Source organism: Triticum aestivum, chromosome 5B, assembly GCF_018294505.1.
Source record: "Triticum aestivum cultivar Chinese Spring chromosome 5B, IWGSC CS RefSeq v2.1, whole genome shotgun sequence".
NCBI lineage: Eukaryota > Viridiplantae > Streptophyta > Magnoliopsida > Poales > Poaceae > Triticum > Triticum aestivum.
This window is the reverse complement of record NC_057807.1, coordinates 336,586,463-336,610,048: the sequence shown is the minus strand read 5'-3', so window position 1 is coordinate 336,610,048 and position 23,586 is coordinate 336,586,463. Positions and strand designations below refer to the sequence as shown.

At 44.6% G+C, this 23,586-nt stretch overlaps 1 long non-coding RNA gene across 1 annotated transcript; it reads left to right on the top strand.

Moving 5' to 3' along the window:
- The first annotated feature begins 12,503 nt into the window (after window positions 1-12,503).
- LOC123111733 (uncharacterized) lies at window positions 12,504-16,462 on the top strand. Its single transcript, XR_006454682.1, has 3 exons — window positions 12,504-12,748; window positions 12,818-13,144; window positions 14,673-16,462. It is a non-coding gene; the product is annotated as an uncharacterized lncRNA (long non-coding RNA).
- The last annotated feature ends 7,124 nt before the right edge of the window (window positions 16,463-23,586 follow it).

Here is a 23,586-nt window from a genome sequence, read left to right as displayed (position 1 = left end):
GGTGGAAGGGTGAGAGTGCGTATAATCCATGGACTCAACATTAGTCATAAAGAACTCATATACTTACTACAAAAATCTACAAGTCATCAAAACAAAGTACTAAGCGCGTGCTCCTAGGGAAAGGGTTGGTAGAAGTTAACCATCACGCGATCCCAACCTCCACTCATAAGTATGACAATCAATAAATAAATCATGGTCCAACTTCATCACATAACGGTTCACCATACGTGCATCCTACGAATATCACAAACTTTAACACAAGCATCTCTCAAATTCAAAACTACTCCACTAGCATGACTCTAATATCATCATCTTCATATCTCAAAACAATCATAAAGAATCAAACTTCTCATAATTCAATGCACTTTAAATGAAGGTTTTTATTATATCCCTCTTGGATGCCAATCATATTAGGACTAAATTTATAACCAAAGGAAATTACCATGCTTTTCTAAAAGACTCTCAAAATAATATAAATGAAGCATGAGAGTTCATCTATTTCTTCAAAATAAAACCACCGCCGTGCTCTAAAAGATATAAGTGAAGCACTAGAGCAAACAACAAACTACTCCAAAAGATATAAGTGAAGATCAATGAGTAGTCGAATAATTATGTAACTATGTGAAGACTCTCTGACATTTAAGAATTTAAGATCTTGGGATATTATTCAAACATCAATCAAAACAAAATAAAATGACATGACCCTCCAAGCAAAACACATATCATGTGGTGTATAAAAATATAGCTCCAAGTAAAGTTACCAATGAACGACGATGAAAGAGGGGATGCCTTCCGGGGCATCCCCAAGCTTAGGCTCTTGGTTGGTCTTGAATATTACCTTGGGGTGCCTTGAGCATCCCAAGCTTAGGCTATTGCCACTCCTTATTCCATAGTCCATCGAATCTTTTCCCAAAACTTGAAGACTTCACAACACAAAACTCAACAGAAAACTCGTAAGCTCCGTTAGTATAAGAAAATAAAATCACCACTTTTGGTACTGTTGTGAACTTATTCTAAATTCATATTGGTGTAATATATACTGTATTCCAACTTCTCTATGGTTCATACCCTCCGATACTATTCATAGATTCATCAAAATAAGCAAACAACACATAGAAAACAGAATCTGTTGAAAACAGAACAGTCTGTAGTAATCTATAACTCTCGAATACTTCTGTAACTCCAAAAATTCTGAAATAAAATTTTGGACGTGAGGAATTTTTCTATTAATCTTTTGCAAAAAGAGTCAACTCAAAATCACTCTTCCGTAAAAAAAATGACAGCTAATCTCGTGAGCGCAAAGTTTCTGTTTTTTACAGCAAGATCGCATTAACATTCACCCAAGTCTTCCCAAAGGTTTTACTTGGCACTTTATTGAAACAAAAGATATAAAACATGATTACTACAGTAGCATAATCATGTGAACACACAAAAACAGTAGGGGTATATATTGGGTTGTCTCCCAACAAGCGTTTTTCTTTAATGCCTTTTTAGCTAGGCATGATGATTTCAATGATGCTCACATAAAAGATAAGAATTTAAACATAAAGAGAGGGTCATGAAGAATATGACTAGCACATTTAAGTCTAACCCACTTCCTATGCATAGAGATTTTGTGAGCAAACAACTTATGGGAACAAGAATCAACTAGCATAGGAAAGCAAAACAAGCATAACTTCATGATTTTCAACACATAGAGAGGAAACTTGATATTATTGCAATTACTACAAGCATATATTCCTCCCTCATGATAATTTCCAGTAGCACCATGAATTAATTCAACAATATACTATCACATAAAGCATTCTTTTGATGATCTACAAGCATAGAAATTTTACTATTCTCCACATAAGCAAGATTCTTCTCATACATAGTAGTGGGAGAAAACTCAATGAAATAACTATCACGTGAGGCATAATCCAATTGAAAATTAAAATCAAGATGACAAGTTTCATGGTTATCATTATTCTTTATATCATACATTCATCACAATAATCATCATAGATAGGAACTTTTTTCTCATAATCAATTGGAACCTCTTCCGAAGTAGTGGATTTATCACTGAATAAAGTCATGAACTCTCTGAATCCACTTTCATCAATATAATCATCATAAATAGGAGGCATGCTATCATCGTAATAAATTTGCTCATCAAAACTTGGGGGACTAAAAATATCATATTCATCAAACATAGCATCCCCAATGTTGTGGCTTTGTATATCATTAGCATCATGGATATTCAAGGAATTCATACTAACAACATTGCAATCATGCTCATCGTTCAAAGATTTAGTGCCAAATATTTTAATGCATTCTTCTTCTAGCACTTGGGCACAATTTTCCTTTCCATCATTTTCACGAAATACATTAAAAAGATGAAGCATATGAGGCACCCTCAATTCCATTTTTTTGTAGTTTTCTTTTATAAACTAAACTAGTGATAAAACAAGAAACTAAAAGATTCAATTGCAAGATCTAAAGATATACCTTCAAGCACTAACCTCCCCAGCAACGGCGCCAGAAAAGAGCTTAGTTGACGGGGTGTTAGTGTCGCTTACCTAGCCTCCCTGAGAACGGCGCCAGAAAAGAGCTTGATGTCTACTACACAAACTTCTTCTTGTAGACGTTGTTGGGCCTCCTAGTGCAGAAGTTTGTAGGACAGTGGAAAATTTCCCTCAAGTGGATGACCTAAGGTTTATCAATCCGTGGGAGGCGTAGGATGAATATGGTTTCTCTCAAACAACCCTGCAACCAAATAACAAAGAGTCTCTTGTGTACCCAACACACCCAATTCAATGGTAAATTGTATAGGTGCACTAGTTCGACGAAGAGATGGTGATACAAGTGCAATATAGATGGTAGATATAGGTTTTTGTAATCTGAAAATATAAAAACAGCAAGATAGCAAGTAGCAAAAGTGAGCATAAATGGTGTTGCAATGCTAGGAAACAGGACCTAGGGTTCATACTTTCACTAGTGCAAGTTCTCTCAACAATAATAACATAATTAGATCATATAACAATCCCTCAACATGCAACAAAGAGTCACTCCAAAGTCATTAATAGCGGAGAACAAACGAAGAGATTATTGTAGGGTATGAAACCACCTCAAAGTTATTCTTTCCGATCAATCCATTGGGCTATTCCTATAAGTGTCACAAACAACCCTAGAGTTCATAGTAAAATAACACCTTAAAACACACATCAACCAAAACCCTAATGCCGCCTAGATACTCCAATGTCACCTCAAGTATCTGTGGGTATGATTATACGATATGCATCACACAATCTCAAATTCATCTATTCAACTAACACAAAGAACTTCAAAGTGCCCCAAAGTTTCTACCGGAGAGTCAAGACGAAAACGTGTGCCAACCCCTATGCATAAGTTCACAAGGTCACTGAACCCACAAGTTGATCACCAAAACATACATCAAGTAGATCACGTGATATCCCATTGTCACCACAGATAAGCACATGCAAGACATACATCAAGTGTTCTCAAATCCTTAAAGACTCAATCTGATAAGACAACTTCAAAGGGAAAACTCAATCCATTACAAGAGAGTAGAGGGGGAGAAACATCATAAGATCCAACTATAGTAGCCAAGCTCGCGGTACATCAAGATCGTGCCATATCAAGAACATGAGAGAGAGATCAAACACATAGCTACTGGTACATACCCTTAGCCCCGAGGGTGAACTACTCCCTCCTCGTCATGGAGAGCGCCGGGATGTTGAAGATGGACACCGGTGATAGATTCCCCCCTCCGGCAGGATGCCGAAAAGGGCTCTAGATTGGTTTTTGGTGATTACAGAGGCTTGCATCAGAGGAACTCCCGATCTAGGTTTCTTTCTGGAAATTTGGGTTTTATAGGAGGGCTTGGCGTCGAGAACAAGTTAGGGGGGCCCACGGGGAATCCACATGGCACAGGGGAGCGCCCCCCACCCTCATGGACCCCACGGGACTCCTCTCTGATAACCTTTTGTTCCAGTATTTTTTATATTTTCTAGAAAAAATCTCCATTGATTTTCAGCGCATTCCTAGAACTTTTATTTCTGCATAAAAACAACACCACGGTAGTTCTGCTAAAAACAGCGTCAGTCCGGGTTAGTTCTAACCAAATCATACCAAAAGCATGTAAAAATATTATAAACATGACATGAATACATCAAAAATTATAGATACATTGGAGACGTATCACCAATCTAGCTAGTAGCTATGGACCCGTAGGTCTGTGGTAAACTACTCACGCTTCATCGGAAGGGTAATGGTGTTGATGTAGAAGCCCTCCGTGATTGAATCCCCCTCCGGCAGGACGTCGGAAAAGGCTCCTAGATGGGATCTCATGGGTATAGAAGGTTGGGGCGGTGGAGAAGTGGTTTCATGGCTCCCCTGATGTTTTTGGGGTATAAGAGTATATATAAGCGAAGGAACTCGGTCAGGAGAACTCCGAGGGGGCCACAAGGTAGGGGGTGCGCCCTACCCCCAGGCACACCCTCCGCCCTTGTGGCTGCCTCATTGAGTCTCTGACTTTATCTCCAAGTATCCTAGTTTGCTTCTGGTCCAAGAAAGATCATCGCGAAAGTTTCATTCCGTTTGGACTCCATTTGGTATTCCTTTTGTGTGAAACTCTAAAACAGGCAAAAACCAGAAACTGGCACTAGGCTCTCGGTTAATAGGTTAGTCCCAAAAATAATATAAAATAGCATATAAATGTATATTAAACATCAAAAACATATAATATAATAGCATGGAACAATCAAAAATTATAGATACTTTGGAGACGTATCACCACACCACCGTCGAAAGCTAGGGCCATCGCCCGCTCTGCCGCCGTGGCCCAAAGGCGGGAGGTGGCCATCATGGCTGCCATCCCACTGCCGGCCACCGTGGCCATCACCCGCTCCGCCATTGCGGCCCGAAGAAGGGAGGTGGTGGTCGTGGAGGCCACCCCATCGTCAGCCACCGTGGCCGCCAGCCCATCGTCGACCGTCGGGGTCATCACCCGCTCGGCCACCGCCGCCCGAAGGCGGGAGGCAGAGGTGGATGCCGCACGTGCATCAGCGACCCTGCATTCTACACTGAGTTCCTGCGGGAGGAGGAGGAGCGCCTCATTGAGCATGCAAAGAGCCTTACCGCCGACGTGGCCATGGCACACGCCGCCTTAGAGGTGAGGAATCAGGAGATCTACGAGAAGAACCAGCACTTCGAGAGGGGTCGTCTGGAGCGGCAGAGGGCGTTCGAGGTGAGCATCACTGAAGGTGTAGCAGCGGCAGGCACCATATTGCAGTTTGCCGGCTCGTGGGTAGGCTCCTCCTCCTCTGCCTCTTACTGAGCGCGCTCGGCATAGGAGAGGCTGCCGGAAGTAGTACAAACACCTTCATAGTAGTAATAGTATCTAGGGGATATTTTTTTCAGTTCATCCGACTATAGATGTGGTGGAACTGTACAACGTACTTAAAATTAGCTAGTATATAAAGTAGAACTAGCTATTTCAATACGTGGTTGGCAACAATTGGGGAAAAGTTTGGTCGGTTCAGCTCTCAAGTTGAATTGTTTGTATAAAGAACGACTGCTTAATCTATGAATGAAATCTATGCTTAATTTATGAATTTTATTTGCGAAAAATAGATACTGCTAGTGATTTTTAGCTGCATATTTTGACAAATCACAGTGTTACAAGGTTGAGAAATGGCAATGTTACAAGATCAACAAATGTTAATCTTTCCAATTTGACAAATGGCAACATACCCAATATGACAGATGCAAATCTTACCAAATTGTTTGTAAATGGTTGCACACGGGTCATCCAAAACAACCGTTTGTGTTGAAGGGATGTAGAAATCCTGCTCGACACATTTTCTCTTGGCTTAATTAGCGCCAAAGTCTGGATTTGTATATGGTACTCAATCTGAACCATTTGCGTTGAAGAGATGCACAAATCCCGCGTTGTGAATTTTCCCTTGAATTAAGGGAGAAGACCATAGCTCTCACTCTGCATACGGGTGTTCTATCTAAAACGTTTGCGATCAAGTGCTGCACAAATCTTGCTCGACACATTTTCCCTTGGCTTCCTATGGAAGTTATCGGTTTGCATACGGGTGTTCTAACTAAAATGTTTGCGATGAGTGTTTTCTATTTAAAAACCATTGACGTTTTTTCAAAAGAAAATCGTTTGATAAGTCCGTACATTAAGAGAGAAAAATGCAAGTTCGTTCAAACCATATCTTTCATTCAGTCACACTACAAATTATATTCATATGATCGAGATACATTATTAAACACCAAAAAAATATTTCTGGCGGCGGCGACGCCGGCGTTCCGCGCTGTCATTGTCGTCCTCCAGGATGCCGTTGTTGAAGTCTTCAAGTCAGCACAGAATGTTCTTCACTTGTAAATCAAACATCATGTCTTCATGCGATCCACGGGCGGGGCATGAGAGGTAGCTGTCGACGGCGACGTCCCATGCCGCTGAGGAGGGCGCGGGCAAGGGCACGGGCGCGACGGGTGCAGCCAAACACACGGGGACCGACGCCGTGGTGGGTGGAGGGGCGCGCACAGGCACGGGCATGGGCGCTGGCGCTGGCATGTACATGAGCTCACGTGGGTCCACGGAGACCTCTCTGATGCCCGCGGCTTCCAGCTTTGCGATAGTGCTCGGTGACCAGCCTGTCAATGCTATGGGGATGGTCGCTGGCGCGGGCGCGGGGATGGGAGCTTCTACGGGAGCGGGGGCAGCAACCGTCGCGGCCAGCTCGTTCAGGGCCATGTCCATGATGCCCCATTCCTCCTTATTTTCTATCTCCTCTGGCTCAGAGTCGACTTCACCAAACTTGAAGACTAGTGGCAGATGATCCTTCTATGCCATGGCGTTGGTGGAGGTCTGCGGGAGGGAGGGGAATGGGAGGCAAACAGTAAGGCCGCCCATATTAAGCAGCAGCTCGGGCGCCATTAATGGAGAGGAAGGCAGGCGGCCATGGAAGTCAAAGGGCTCGCTTCCCGGTGAGCCTGTGCAGCGTACAGCTCGCACACTTCCCGGTGAGCCTGCGCATTGGAGGACAACTTCCATGCCTCTCGGTCAGCCTGCGCACCGGACTGCGCTCGCACGCCTCCCATTCAATCAAGCAGTTGTCCGCACGACACCTCCTATAGCCATTAAAACCAAGACATGTAGCGTCACGTGAATGGGTAACATAACGCACACAATTTGAATTATACAAACGTTTGCGATGTTAGAGTAGTAGCTATTTGTTTCAAAATGCCTTTGTTGGCTATTATTCGAGTGCGCCTCCTCTCAAAATGGACACGAAAAATACCACATCATGTTGGGCGCCATTCCATGATAGCATGCCAAGTTTCATTAATTTCAGACGAGTTTTGAATTTGCTAGAATTTAAAAACAAAGTATCACTACAAAAAAGACACATCCATGTCATTTTGGGCCGAACGAATTTTTTTTCTGTCATACATATGACACTTCTATGACGATAATTGTGACAAAACCCGATATCATCATAGATGTGGTGGGCTCCTACTTCTATGACAAAAATCATGACAGAACATGGGCTTTTCATCCTGGGCGGGCCGGAGACGCAGCTGCATGATATTCTTTGGGCCGTCCATGACGGAAAAAACCATGGTAGAAGCGAGAGCGAGGAAAATTTCGGGGAGTTCCCGGTTACGGTGGGCGGTCGGGGGCCGAGCGATGCGTGTTTCTCTTGTACATGTACGCGCGTGTGTGTGAGGCATTGGCTCTAACTGAACCCGAGCGAGGCATTGGGCTCTAACTGAACCCGAGCGATTGCACTGCAGGCTACGCGTTACTAAACCCGAGCAATTGATCAATGGCTATTAACTGAACCCGATCGAGCGATTCCTTCGCTACTGCTGCTAACTGAAGCCGATCGATTGGATGAACAGTGAGTGTTGCGGGGGGGGGGGGGGTGGATGAACAGTGAGCAGTGGCGTTGCCTCTGGATGAACAGGACCCCGTGGTGTGGAGGGTTGGATGAACAGTAGACGGAGGAGGGGTGCCCATGGAGGGGTGGTTGAACAGGACCCCGTGGTGTGGAGGGCTGGATGAACAGTAGATGGTGGAGGGGTGCCCGTGGAGGGGTGGTTGAACAGTAGCCGGTGGAGTAGCGTGCGGTGGAGGCTGGATGAACAGGAGCCCGTGGTGGCTGGAGGAGGTCGACGGTAGCCCGTGGAGGCTGGAGGAGGTCAACGGTGGAGATGAACAGTATCCCATGGAGTCCCGTTTTGCGGTACGCCACACCCCTCCCGATGAACAGGACCCCCGTTTCGATCGTAGCGCTCCAACACAAGTCCGTTTCATCCGTTTTGCGGTACGCCACACCCCTCCCAATTAACAGGACCCCCGTTTCAACCGTAGGAGGTCTGTTTCCTCCGTTTTGTGGTACGCCAATCCCCTCCCGATCAACAGGACCCCCGTTTCGACCATAGGAGGTATGTTTCCTCCGTTTTGCGGTACGCCAGACCCCTCCCGATCAACAAGACCCCGTTCCGAACGTAGGAGGTCCGTTTCCTCCGTTCTGCGGTACGCCAGGCCTCGTTTCCATCGCATGTTCCGTCCAAGCCCTCCCGATGAACACGACCACGCATTCCGTTCAGACCCAGCCGGTTGGCTCCCACGCGTTCCGTTGCCTCCCGATGAACACGACGCATTTTGTTGCCTCCCCGTGAACACGACGCATTCTGTTGCCTCCCCATGAACATGACAAATTCCGTTGCCTCCCCATGAACACGACGACGACGTTGTTTCTCCGTTCCGACCCAACCATGTACATGAGCCTTAGCCGTAGGTATGCGCGAGTAGGCGTTCGAGACCCTGCCCGTATGTACGTACGTGGCCGTATTTTTTTTCTTGCACCCTGGCCGCTATACGTACGTGTACATGCTACGTGCGTGCCTCTACTATGACACTTACGCGCCTATACTATGACACGTGCGTGCCTCTACATCGACCGGTATATATGTACGTACACGTTCGCGACCAGAATGACAATGCTACGTACGCTTCGACCAGGTGGGTCCCAACGGTCATGCACTTCCTTGCGTGCGAAGATGTAGCTGGTGGGTCCCAGCAGTCAGGGGGGCGAATCGTTTTTTTGCCTGGACGCACTTCCTTGCGTGCGAAGATGTAGCTGGTGGGTCCCAACAGTTAGGGGGGCGAATCATTTTTTTTGCCCGGACGCACTTCCTTGCGTGCGAAGATGTAGCTGGTGGGTCCCAACAGTCAGGGGGAAACGTTTTTTTCACGAAATACAGTGGCGCATCTTGTGGGTCCCAGCTGTCAGGTGGAGGAATAATTATTTTCTGCGTAATAAGGAGGCACTTCCTTGCTACGGCCGTGGACCCAGCTGTCAGCCTCTCCACGTACAGTCCACGTCCGATGAAAGTCATTCCTTGACCATGTTGACCAGGCCGCGCCGAGAGCACCACGGCAGTGGACGACGGCGAGGCCTAGGAAGGGGACGATGCGGAGCCGGGGAAGACGCGGCAGTGGAAGCCCGCGCGGAGAAGAGTACGAGGGTTCACTGGTTCGGCTGTGGTGTGAGGCTGCCGTTGCCGCAGGGCCTGGCCAGCGGTGGGAATAGTAGGGGGCGATGAGGCCTCCGCGGCAGCACAACCGGCCACGAGAGGCAGGAGCATGCGACACGACCGGCGCTGCTTTGTGCGGCTGGAGCAAGAAGACCAGAGGTTGAAGAAGCACTACGGCCGTTGGATGGACATCGTACGGTCACTGGAGCTAGAATCATTCATATTGACTAAGTTGACAAAGCCCTCCGTCCCCGTCAACTTAGTTGGCCCACAAGTCATCCTCCCACTATGGTGGGTCCCAGCTAGCAGGGGGGTATTCATTTTTTGTGCGTAATAAGGAGACACTTCCTTGCTTGCGAAGATATAGCTGATGGGTCTGACATGTCAGCGGGGGGAACATTTTTTCGCGAAATACAGAGGCCCTTCCGGTGGGTCCCAACTGTCAGGTGGAGGAATCATTATTTTGCACATAATAAGGAGGCATTTCCTTGTGTGCGGCCGTGGACCCAGCTATCAGCCTCTCCACGTATAGTCCACAGCCGATGGATGTCGTTCGTTGACCATGTTGACCAGGCCGCGTCGAGAGCACCATGGCGGTGGACGGCAGCGAGGCCTAGGAAGGGAACGACACGGAGCCGGGGAAGACTCGGCAATGGTTGCCCACGCGGTGGGGAGTACGAGGGTTTATAGGTCCGGCTGCCATCGCCGGAAAATAACAGGAGGTGTGGGTGAGTAGAGGAATGGCCTGGCTAGCAATGAAGTACGGAGGGGCGATGTGGCCTGTGCGGCAGCACAGCCGGCCACGGGAGGCGGGAGCAGGCAGTCCCACCGGAGCTGGTTTGGGCGGCTAGTGCAAGAAATCAGATATTGAAGAAGCAGCACGGCCGTTGGATTAACATCCAACGGTCACTGCTGCTAGAATCGTTTGTGGACTAAGTTGACAAAGCCAAAGTACACGTCAACCTAGTAGACCCACAAGTCAGCCTCCAAATCTATCCCAAACAGCATACAACCCGAAATTTCTAGCCAGATTCAAATTAATTTTAAATATAAATATGCCTTAATCTAAATTCAATGAAATTTTACCCACACAAAAACAATAAAATTTAAAATATCAAAATCCGAAAGAAAATAGTATTTTGGAACTAATTGCCTGTTTGCTGTAATTTTTTCATTTTATAGCCCATTTATTATTACTTATAGCCCATTTCTTATTAATTATAGCCCATTTTCTGGGCAAAATGCATCCCTCCTCGTCTTGAAAGATTTCCGGCCCAGCAGGGCGTAGAAAAGCAAGTAGGCCTATGCTGGTTATTCTGCAAAAAACAAAATAGCTGGCTAGCCATTTTTCAGAAAGGAAAAAAACAAACTGGGCTGGTCATGTGCTAAACATATGAAATAAAAGCCTGGGCTAGACGGGCTATGGGTCCCGCACAACCCAATTGATACCCTTCTCCGTCCCGAAAAAACAAAATTACTGCGTGCGCTGCTAAGTCCCTATTGTCATCCTCACCATGTACAGTCATCTCCTTATTCCTCTCGGTTGTTGACCATGTTGACAACACCGGAGGGCGGCAGTGCAGCGAGCTAACCAAGGCGGAGGACGATGATGAGGCCTCGGACGGGAACGAACAGGAGCCGGGGAAGATCACAACCAGCCGTGAGAGGCGGGAGCAGGCGGTCCCGCCGGCGCTGGTTTGGCTTTGGCGGTTCGAGGAAGAAGAGACTGAAGAAACGCGACAGACGTTGAATGTCAATCCAATGGTCAAGGTTGGCACAATCTTTTGTTGACTAATCGGACACCAAGTAGCATACTTTTTTATATATAGGAAGAAAACTGCGAGGAAAATGCGTTCGTCTGCCGTCCTCCTCACAGGGAACGTTCGCCACATAAGTGACTAGCACCCTTGGTTTTCAACCGAGAGGTCTTGGGTTCGAGTCCCAGGAACTCTCAATTTTGTCCTCCTTCCTTCCTCGAAAAAAGGGAAAGAAAATCAAAGACTTGGGAAGGCGTACAGAACAAGCTAGTGTACCAGTAAAGAGACGTTGCCGAGTTTTAGAAAAAAGAGAGACATGCTCCTGTAGCTGGTTCGAATCCAAACCTAGACTATGACTATATATGGTGCTATGCTACTCTGCAAGTAATGAAACTGACATATCCAACGTTCGCTTCTCCTCTTCTCTACATACTCTGCCTAGCATCAGAAGCTCTGGCCGCAGCAACCATGTCCGCTGGCTGCTCGTCCACCTGCTCTTCAGCAGGCAACAACCAGATATGCACCAAGTCGCCACCCATACCATCGCCTGTGGGTCGCCCCCGCCGGAACGCGCACCGCAGCCGATTGCTCATCGCAACCCGCTGTCGTTGGTGTGGTGCCTCTGCTGCAAATCACGCAGATTCATCCTTTGCGTCTCAACCACAATCCTCAACCCTGGTCGAGTCTTCTACAAATGCCCGAATCATGGGGTAATAATATGTTTAAGTGTTGTTCTGCTGCTTTCAATTGCTGATTATTTTAATAGTTTGGTTGATGATCTTCCAATTTGATTCGTGCAGAAAAGGCACTACTGAAAACAGGGAATTTGCCATCAGCCAGCTCTTTGCCATCTGCCAGCTAATGGCAAAGAACGTCTTTGTCATCTTCTTATAAAAAACAGATGGCAAAGAACTGACAGACGGCAAAGAACATTGTTGCCATCAGCCAATTCTTTGCCATCTGCTAGTGGATGGCAAATAATCTTTGCCATCTGCCAGTAGATGGCAAAGAGGTTGGCAAATCTTGTGGCCGTCAAGAGTGTAACGGCATACTAGCCCCACCTCTTTGCCCAGCAGACGGCAAAGAATCTTTGCCGTCTGCTGGCAGATGGCAAAGAGATGGGACTATCTCCCTCCTTGCTAAAAAAATCAAAGAGTGAAAAATTAAAGAAAAGAAAACCCCCAGCCTCCCTAAAAAAATCCCAGCCACCCCGAATCAGTCTCAGCCCACTCCCGTGTGTGCTGGATAGGGTTCCCCGCCACCCTCACCGGTCGCCGCCGCCGCCCTCACCGGTCGCTGCCGCCGTCGGTTTCCCCTACATGGCCGGAGGATAGGCCATCCCGCCGGTCCATTCCCGCCCCACCGTGAGGGAGGAGACCGACCAGTTGTGCCTCCCCGCCGGTCGCCGCCCGCCACCCCACGCTATGGTGAGCCCCTGCGCCACCGCCCTCTCTCCTCTCCTCCCCTACTCCCTCACCCATCTCTCTCCCCCGCAGATGTACCCCGCCGCCAGGAGGCCAGGAGGCCGCCATGGATGACCGTCCCGAGCTCGCCTCGCTGCTCCTCCGGTGACCCTCGTTGCGCCTGGATCCGGGCGGATCCGACGATTCCCCGACGCGCAGGCGGGCCGGCACGCGGCGCTAGGCGAAGGAGCCCTCCCATGGCGGATGAATCGACTGTAGTGTGCAGCATATCGGACAGCTGTAGTCGTCCATGAGGCTGCTGGCGGATGCTGTGTGGAGGAAGGACGGCAAGGCTGGTGGTGCAGTAGTTCACCTCCTCTACGCCCTTTGAATCTGCAACCCGTTATTCCTAGCAGGCATGTAAGCACATACCTGAAAATTCCTGATCTAATCTCCCGCTACCTGAATTCATAACAAAATCCCAATAAATAGGCTTGATTGATAACATTTGGCAAAGAAAAATTCGTTTTTGTGCATGTCCATCTATAAGCAACATTATAAGGGCTGAAAGGAACTGATGAAAGCCAGGTCTTTAGTTATCCTGCATTGTATGTATTCTTATTCTGCCTTGCTGCATTAACCAAAGGCATGGCTTTGAATTTTTTTTTCCTATACATTTCACATTGACAGAACCATGCCTAAAAGCCTAATCTCATCATGCGAAGATACTTTGAATGGAACAACAGTTTGCAAATTGTATGTTAGTGAAAATCTTCCAGAGATAAAATTGTTTTCGAAAGGTTTTGGTACTTAATATTTCCTTTGATTCCCCACTTAGTACTCTCTGATGTGATAAGCCACGGTAGTGATGTCAGAGTCTGCTGTGTTGTTTTACTGTGTTCCTTTGTTGTGCTCAGTGAGGTAGAGTTTTTGCTGCTGTAAGCAAGCTAGACGGACTGCTTGACTTGAACAAGTTGCATTCAATTCTTCCTATATTGGATATCAAAATGATTATGTAGTGTGGGTGTCGAAGTATAAAAGAAAACACTCCAATGAATGCTTCCTACAATTATGACTATGCAGTCCATATTCTTCATATCCGTTCACAACAACATGCTCCATCCCTCTTCATATAATTCCAACACTCACATTTCGAAGTGCTACTCATAGAAAATATAGTAAGGCCCTTTCAGTTTCAGCTATGACCAACTTTAATTCTTCTCCTTCATGTATAATAGTGAGACAAGTAGATATATTAATTAAGGTCTGCAGGTTGCCAGTTAAAACTGTTTTCACCAAATTAGTACTCCCTCTCTCTCAGTTTACAAGGCATGCACGTACCCCTAGATCGTCAATTTGACCAACCTAATACAAGTAATATATTATAAAAAATATACCAATATAAACTTCAGATGTTCTATTTCCAAAAGATATAATTTTTGTGTTATATAGTTTATATTAGGGTGATCAAATTGACAACCTAGGTATACGCGTAGGACTTGTAAACTGAGACGGAGGAAGTACATATATGCCTTGATCATGCTTTTCTTCCTTTGTGTGTTACAACGAACCGTGCATACAGTTGTGAATTGTGAAAAGCATATATAGTTGTGCTATAGATTGAAAAGCTAAGTAAACAAAAACAATCAAACTTCTTTAGGCAATAAGAAATCCAATTAGTAAACAACAAAGGAATACAATTCCATAGTTCCACAAATAACCATTGCAGAGGTTTGATTGTTTAGGCAAGCTGCTTACTGCTCTCCGCCATTCGTCCGAGTAGATCAGTTCAGTCTGTTTGTTTATTATTAAGTACTTGATGTAGCTAGCTTTAAGGTTTCCATCCATTCTTCATTCTAGGCTATCAACTAATTTATGCTTTTTTATATAGGCTATAATTTCCAATATTTATGTTTGCTATATATTTGTTTTTTTCCTGAACATATAGCCAGACGTTAGGAGTGAAGGGCTCCAAGGTGGTGCAATGGTTTACAAGAAAACATCCAAATGGAGAAGAGCAAAAATCGCTAAGGCTGTGTATCTTTCTCACCTGCTCTTTTAAACAGAATAATTCTTTATATTATTCCCCTTTTTTATTTGTTAAAGCACAATTAATTATCGGCGAGAATGTAGGGGCAACAGAACATTTCATGTCTGACATGCTATTTTGGTTTGAACATAGCTATATTTATTTATTTGACTTTCCCTCTCGGTTGCAAAATCTTGACTTAATACCGTGTTGCAATGTTCTTTTAGAATTTTTATGCTCAAAGTTCTACTATTTTCACTTCAATTGGAGAGTAGCCCCTCTTTCCATGTCATACCAAGAGCACGAGTTCAAATCTGGTGGGGTTCGTGCTATCACAACGTTTTGATACTTCACGTGTAGTGCTTTTCCTCCTTGATTCTGCTAAGCCATAATTTTTTCTCCTCTTTCCATTCTATGTGATAATCCATATCACAAGGGGCAAAGCTTATTACCAACATGCAAACAAACTATAAAATTTGGAATTCTAATATATGGTGAATGCATGCTTCGTATTTGCAGGTTTATAGGACATAAGTATTTCTTCTGGGTATTAATAATATTCCTATATTCCAATTTGTAAAAGATTTCGCAAGTAAGAAATGTACATAAATGTATAATGTGATCATTAATATACCAAGCGTTTGATCAAAAGAAAAATTACTATATACATGCCTATTTATGAGCAGTACGCATTACACTATAAGTTGTAAAAAGGAGGTGATCAGATTCAACTCCATCCTATATCACCATGTGCAAGGTAGTGGTGTCTTGATGCATATGTGTTGAATCATCTGTACCGTTGATTAGTATTATGTATTGTTCTTACAAAAAAACTGCTTTGCGTGATATGCACACGATTCGTGACTTACATTGATTCACATGATACTTTGGAGTAGCAGATTTCTAATACATATTTGCAAGTCTATGCATGTCTTATTTTGTCTTTATAACACAGAAGAAACTAGCTATTAAAATATATTTAAATACTTATAAATTGCTGCAATAACAAAAGGAATCTGGCTGTATCATGCACCACAAAGAGCTCATATAAATACATGATTGTCAATGCGATATAGATATTAGTATGTATAGAAAATATAAATTGTTGGTAGAGACAAGAACTTCTAATCTGAATAATCTATGGTACTTACACTATAATGAGTATACACAAATCTCTTTTTTTAAATGTCTATGGAAACATACTCTCTTTATAATTCTACCATGCTTCTTTGGCAAAAAGGAAGATATATGCCACAATAGCGCACTTGATCGCAGGTGGTCATCCTCCTACCAACGAAGAGCATTAAGAGGTCAGCTAACTTCTCTTTCGTTCAGAAGCACACGCTATTAGATGAGATTTTAATTTCTACTGTATGCATTTGTTTTCCCCTATCTTTCGAAAAAATATAAAGACACGCAGATTGTGTGTTGTTGAAAGAAAATTACACTTAATCCATCTCTGTATTGTAACAAGATGTTGTGTTGTACACGTACAATTCAGGCTGATGCTAGTAGCTGCTCTTTTCCCTTGCTCTGATCTTCATCTCTACCATGCCGCAAGTATAGCTTGCTCTGCTTTCCCTCTGTTTGTTGGATTCCATCTGGTTTCTGAAATGTCTGTTACCGTTTTTGTCAGCCAGAGGAGAGTTGGACTATTCAGTAGCTTGGCAATGCTAGCATTCTATTTTCAGCATGTTTTAGTATCTATGGAAAATTCTAACGTATTCGTGTTAAATTCATCTAGTTGCACAACAGATACTGTTACCTATACGTAAGAGCTCTCTTAAGACACTCCAACCAAGTCTTTTGTTTAAATGGTAAACATTAGATATTTTCAACTATTCTGTGGGTGAGAGTAGTTGCAGGTTATTCATGGAATGGCAGGTGAGTGCACATCTGCTAGTTACATACATCTCTTTGAGGTCATTGTCTGCAGTCTTACCTTGTTGAGATCATCGTTTACCAGTGGGTGATGATTGGCAGAATATTGTCTTACCTTATTTCAGTAGCTGAATGTAATTATCAGGATTGTACTCTACTTTCTAGCTGAATGCAATTAACATGAATTGATACGAGCCAGGTAAAAAAATGCAGAATACTGTTGATCTGCTTATCAGCATCTCCATCATCTGCATTGTCAGCTGGACAGGAACTCTTCCGTTGTGAATATGACAACAATATTCTGCCAAGGATGAGTTACATTCGAAAAACACCGATTCACTAGGGTTTGGGCTACCGCGTAGCTGGTGTGGCTCCAGCGTTGCTCCGGTGAGTCAGATCCCCTCTCTTCCCTTGCCACATCCCTCCTTCCTTATCTTCTTTACCACGCCCCCTCTAACTCTCTGATCCGTCGTCACTCGAGCACCGGGACGCCATGGACAGGATGGCCACTTCCTCCCCTGCCCGGACACCATGGAGTGGCTAGATCTGGCCATGGACGGCGACGCCCAGTGACAAGGGACGGCCTGTCCTGCCACCTTGAAGCCATAGCAAGGCGGATGAACAAGGAGGAGACCACAGTCGGAGGGGAGCTAGGAGGGGTCTGAAGCGGTCGTCTCTTTCGAGCGCAAAGACGGGTCTGCGGTGGATGCTGGGTTGCAGCTCAGGTCGATGGTGCGGCCATGGACACAACCTCCTCAACCTCGACAACCAATGCGTCGGCAGGGGAGCAACTAATTCCTGAACCTTTGCTTCTCCTCTTTTAATTTGAAGTTCTTAGTTTAGTTCCAGATTTCTATGCATGCCACCTTGTTATGATTAATTAGGTTAGTTTAGTTCCAGATTTCTGATAGTAGGATAATACAAACCTGCAGCTTTGTTGTACTAGTGATAGTGGGATAATGCAAGTTTTGACAATCCATGCATATTTCCGCATCATAATAATCTTCTTCTTCTAGTCTTCTTCTAACTTTCTTCTTTCCCATTTTACAGATTTGCTTAAGATCACGGAAGCTTGGGTTGATGGAGTGCTTGTATTTAGTTTTTGTTTTAACCTTGTGAAACTTGCTACCTGTGGATGAAACTGTGTAATATTGATGAAACTATGTATATGTACGGATGAAACTTGCTACTATTGGTAACATGTGTTGGATATATATGTGTTCATGACTATTGGTAATATGTGTTGAATATGCTATATTGGTCATATAAATATATTTGTGTTTGATTTTCTGTGAAAATGAGCTGATATAAGAAAAAACAAAATTAAATGGGGCAATATAGTCACTTTGCCATTAGCTGGCAGATGGCAAAGAGCTTTGCGATTAGCTGGCAGATGGAAAAGAGGCCACATGTCATCTACATGTAAAATTTGGGCTGGCCTATTTGGGCTCTTTGCCATCTGCCAGCAGATGGCAAAGCTCTTTGCCATCTGCTGGCAGACGGCAAAGCATGTAGCCTTTGCCATCTGCTGGCAGATGGCAAATAGCCTGCAACCTTTGCCATCTGCTGGCAGACGGCAAAGTATGATGTTAGCCTTCTAACGGGGCTAACCCCGTTAAGAGGCTTTGCCATCACTGGCAGATGGCACAGACTCTTTGCCATCAGCCAGCAGACGGCAAAGAAGCCTTTAACGATAGGGTTTCAAACAAACTGTTTGCCATCTGCTGGCAGATGGCAAAGCCTTTGCCATCTGCTGGCAGATGGCAAAGCCTTTGCCATCCGCCGACCATGCCTTTGCCATCTGCCATGGCAGATGGCAAAGTGCCAGATTCCAGTAGTGAGGGAAGATTCGTGTGATTTGTATTTCTGGGAGGTTGTTGATGTGGGGGAATGCAACTACGCTGATTATTTGGTTAGTCGAGGAATCCCAATACCAGCAGGTTGGAGTGTTGGACAAGTAACTGAAGGAACGACAGAAGAGGAAGATGCAAAGCAGAAGGTTAAAGATGCAGTTCCTCTGATCATGGCCAAGCAACATCTGCTGAACGGCCTTGACAGCAATGAGGAGATGAAAGAGCTTTTGAAGACAATGGGCAAAATCGATGTGCTCTGTAGGATGATTGTCTCTTTATTTGAAGTGTATGTAGCACTCGTGATGTATTCAGTGACTACGACATGAGCACTTTGCTGAAACTAGTAATGAATGAAACCTGTGTAGCAGGCTGGGCGTAGTGTTGTGAACATCTAATGATTTCTATTAACGGAAAATCAGGGGGTATCCCCTTTTGCTCATCAATAAATAAATAGCAGAGGCCCTGTCGGGTCAGCTTTGTTCTCATTCGAAGACGTCGAGCAAATTGCAGTCCAACAGCAAACTATGTCATCAAATTCAAGTTTCACAGCCAAATATGAGTACAACTAAACAACAATGTCATCATGTTTTAGTTGTCATACAATCACCAAACACAAATCAGCATACATAACAAGTGATGTTCTCACAGCAAAATACTAAACAACATGTTCATCAGGTATTAATTGTCATAGCAAACACAATTTCACATAGTAGATAAAAAAACGTCTTCTGACATGAAAATACGACAAAAGCAATGTAATCATCATCCGCAACAGCAGCGTCAACATCTTCGCCATGTGTATCAGTCTAAATCGTAATTCCCCATGGTGTTATCTTCTTCTTCGTCCTCAACATCCTCGAACGTTGGCTTCTTCTTGATCAACTCTTGTATGTCCATAGCACGACAGGCAATCTTTTCGCCGATGTCATTGACATGATGGTTCTCAAAGATATTTGGAACATCTGTGTTATCTTGTACATCAGGAGCAGTGTAAGCATCATCTTGTTGTGCAACTCCATTAAACGAATTCCTCTGCTCAAACCTTTGCAATACTCTCCAGTCATCGCTACATGCAAATTTGTCTTCCAAGAAAAATATCTGTGTTGCTTGATTTGCCAAAATAAAAGGCTCGTTGGTCTGGTACGCCGCCTTGACATTGATGGATTTGAAATAATCATCAGCTCTGGGTTTTGCGATTCTGGAAAACAGGTTATACCAACGACAGCACAACAGAACCACACACCGATGATCCTCGAAACTGGAGATATACTGCAACTGAACAATGTCTGTTATGTTAGCATACATTTCAGTTGTCTCTTTGTCATACATATCCGTGCTCATGATGGCACTGTTTTGTGTCTTCCTGCCTTCGTCTCGTGCAAGGGTGTTGTAGCGCACATCTCCAACAACGCAAGATTCATAATGTCTTACCCAAGTATCAGGACCCATTGCTAGTGAGTAAAGGGCATCATCAACTGCCTGCCCATCCTCCCGCATCTTCTTAACCTATGGTTAGAAAATAGACAAGCTGATCATCTTATGTACTCAATATATTAAAAAAACTGACAGTGCACTTCAAAAGCTTACATAGTTCTCGAACCATTTCGCCAATCCTGCCATAACTAGTTTGTCAATGTTTCTTGGATTTTGCAGCAGTAACTCCTCTTTGTAGATGCTGCACAACATAGTGATCACGTCAAACATCTAAATATATAAGAATGTGCTGCAAGTTTAGTAGATTACAATGTATAAGCTGCAGTACTGCACTTACTTGATATAAGGTAGTATCTCAGGACAGTTATTCAACACATACCAAACCATTTTGTCCAAATCTTTAGGCTTGTCCTCTTGTCGACTCTTCCCTGTAACTCGAACAGAATAATCGAAAACATTGAGCCTGGGATTGTCTTCACCCACCTCTTTGCTAAGCTGATCAGCTGTTTCAATGTATTTTGAGCAGAATGTCAATGCTTATGTAGCAATGTAGGCCTCTGTAATGGAACCCTCGGGTCTAGCTCTGTTCCTAACATAGCCCTTGAAAGTGCCTAGCCGCCTTTCAGTAGGGTACATCCAGCCATACTGTACTGGACCTCTAAGTAGTGTCTCATCAGGTAGATGAACAACCAAATGCACCATCACATCAAAGAAGGCTGGAGGATATATCTTCTCAAGGTTGCATAGGATAGTTGGTATCTTGTCTCTAGACGCTCCAAAGCATCTATCCTGATATTTCTACTGCAGAGTTCCCTGAAGAATTATCCCAACTCCGCAACTGCTCTATATAAGTCAGGGCGGACCAATCCTCTAAGGATAACAGGTAAAACCCTTTGAAGTAGGACGTGGCAGTCATGAGTTTTCAACCCTTGTACCTTGTTTCCATCTGCACTGACTCTCCTTTCAGGGCTGGAAGAAAATCCATGTGGGAATCTCACACATGACAGGACCTCGCAAAATTCTTTTCTTTTTACCTTGTCCAAGACGTACACAGCTGGTGCCATATCCCGTGGTTTACCTTCATCTTGCACCTACAAATCCCTTCTGATACCCAGGTGTGTCAAATCAATCCTAGATTTTAAGGTATCTTTCGTCTCGCCTTCAATATTAAGAAGTGTGCCGATAATGCTGTCACATATATTTTCTCGATTTGCATCACATCAAGATTATGCCGCAGATCCAAATCTTTCCAATACTCCAAGTCCCACAAAGTGGACCTGCGGGTAAACAATAATCTTTCTTCTGCCCTGCCACACTTCCTTTTCCCGCTACCATTACCAGGATGGTTTCCTGGTGTAATATGCCTGACCTTCTCTAATTCCACTTGCAACTCATCGGCGGTGAGCCTCTTTGGCGCATCACGGTTTTCATGCTTTGCATTGAACACATGTCTTCGGTATTTTCTAGGATGCGGCTTGTCCTTGGCAAGGAAATGGCGGTGTCCAATGTAACAGATCTTGCTAAGTATTGTGTATGCAAGCGGATTCCTGTCACAGCGAATAGATGCATTGTAACCATGTGTCGTTCGCCCTGACATAGTGCCCAAAGCCGGATAATCATGGATGCACCAAATTATAACAGCACGCAGAAACAAATCAGCTGGTGGGCTGCTATACAGGTCTCGAGTGAGAACACCCTTCCATAGCTATTGAAGTTCCTCCTCAAGAGGCTCCATGAACAAATCAAAATCCTTTTTAAGACATTTTGGACCTGGGATGAGCAAGGCCATCATGTAGTTTGATTCTTTGATGCAGACATTTGGAGGCATGTTGTAAGGGATAACAAGCACTGACCACATGCTATATGTGGCGCTCTGGTGGCCAAATGGTTAAATCCATCTGAAGCTAAGCCAAGTCTAATGTTTCTCGGGTCAGCAGCAAACTCTTTGTGTTTATCATTGAAGCTTTTCCACTCACTACCATGAGATGGATGGCTCATTACATTCTAATCTCTGTACTCCTGGTTCCTAGAATGCCACAGTACATCCTCTCTCGTTTCAGCATCATGAAACAACCTCTGCAATCTTGGTGTAATTGGAAAATGTCTTAAAACATTATGAGGAATCCTCTTCACAGCATCGCCATCTTTCCATCTTGATGATTTGCATTTCGGGCATTCACTTAAGTTGGCATAATCCTTCCGGAACAGAACACAATTATTCTCACAAACATGGATCATATCATATCCAATTCTAACTGCACGAAGGAAATTCTTCATTTTACTGTAGGTGTGTGGCAGCTCAGACGCATCTGGAAAAGATTTGCGTGAAGCAGCCAACATCGCATCAAATGATTTGTTGGTCATCCGCTCAAATGTCTTCACCTCAAGAAAGGTGACCATAGCTGAGAATACTGACAGCTTATTTCCTGGGGTGACAACAATGTTGCATTTTTCCAACATGCGGGCCCACCGTTTTTCTTCTGCAGGTGAAAGTTCACGGAATGCACGAGCATTTCGTAGCATTGTTTCAATATTGGTCAAACTCACTGGATCCGCCACCACCACCTCCTTCTCCTCTTCCACCTGAGCATTAGGCAGATCAAGATGGTGATCTGCTGCTTCCACGTAGTCAATAACATTGACGTTCACAGCTTCACCATGATGAACCCACCTAGTATATGTGACCGACATCCCATACAAGTGTAGATGATTTTGCACAGTTGACTGGGGTCTTGTAACTGAATTCATACAACTGCTACACGGGCAGAGCACATCTGATTTCGGACCATCGAACTCAGCTCTGATAAAGTTCATAAAGTTTTTAACCCCCTCGACATATGCAATGGAGAATCTTCGAGCAGAAGTTATCCAAGTCCTGTCCATCTATTAAACATACAAATTAGTTCTTCTACTAGATATTACAGGAAAAACATATATGTTTTTTTATGAAATCCAAAAAAAAAACCTAGGCCGATGTCTAAAGCTATGGCAAGATATTTGGACGAGCAAATCTAAGTAACGAAATATATGTAAAGCTAATTCAGCAAATAGATTTGAGTGCTAAATTATGGCAGGCTGTTTCAGCAGTCAATGAAGCCGAGCACACAGCCATCAAACTATCGAAGGCCATCACACCAACAAAGATCGAGTATAAAACGGTGTAGAGCTATTCCACCTAACAGATTGGCTACTAGACCATGGCAATCTACGTCACAATAAATATATGGCAGGATATTTTAGCAACTAATCGGCCTTGGCATGCCATCTCAACTAAGCAGATTGAGTGTAGAACAGGGTAAGGAAGCTTTTAAGCAGAGCATATTGACAGTAAACTACTTCGGCAAACAGTGAGATTAACAGCGTCTACTAGCTAACATTCAGCGCTACACCGACATGAACGGGGCCTCAGTCTAGAATGCGCGTACCGTGGGAGAAGCTGACCGCCGTGCGTCTCCACACGAACGTCGCCAGTGGTGGCGGCGCTGACCGCCGTGCGCCTCCACAAGAACGTAGCCAGAGGTGGCAGCGCGGCTAGAGGACGGCAGTCTACAAGAGCGTACTGTTGGAGTGAGAGGATCACCGTGCGTCCCCTCGACGAACCGCGGCACCGACGTATCGGCGCGGCAGGGAGGGCGGCTTTGGCAGAGTGAATGGAGTGGAGGGGG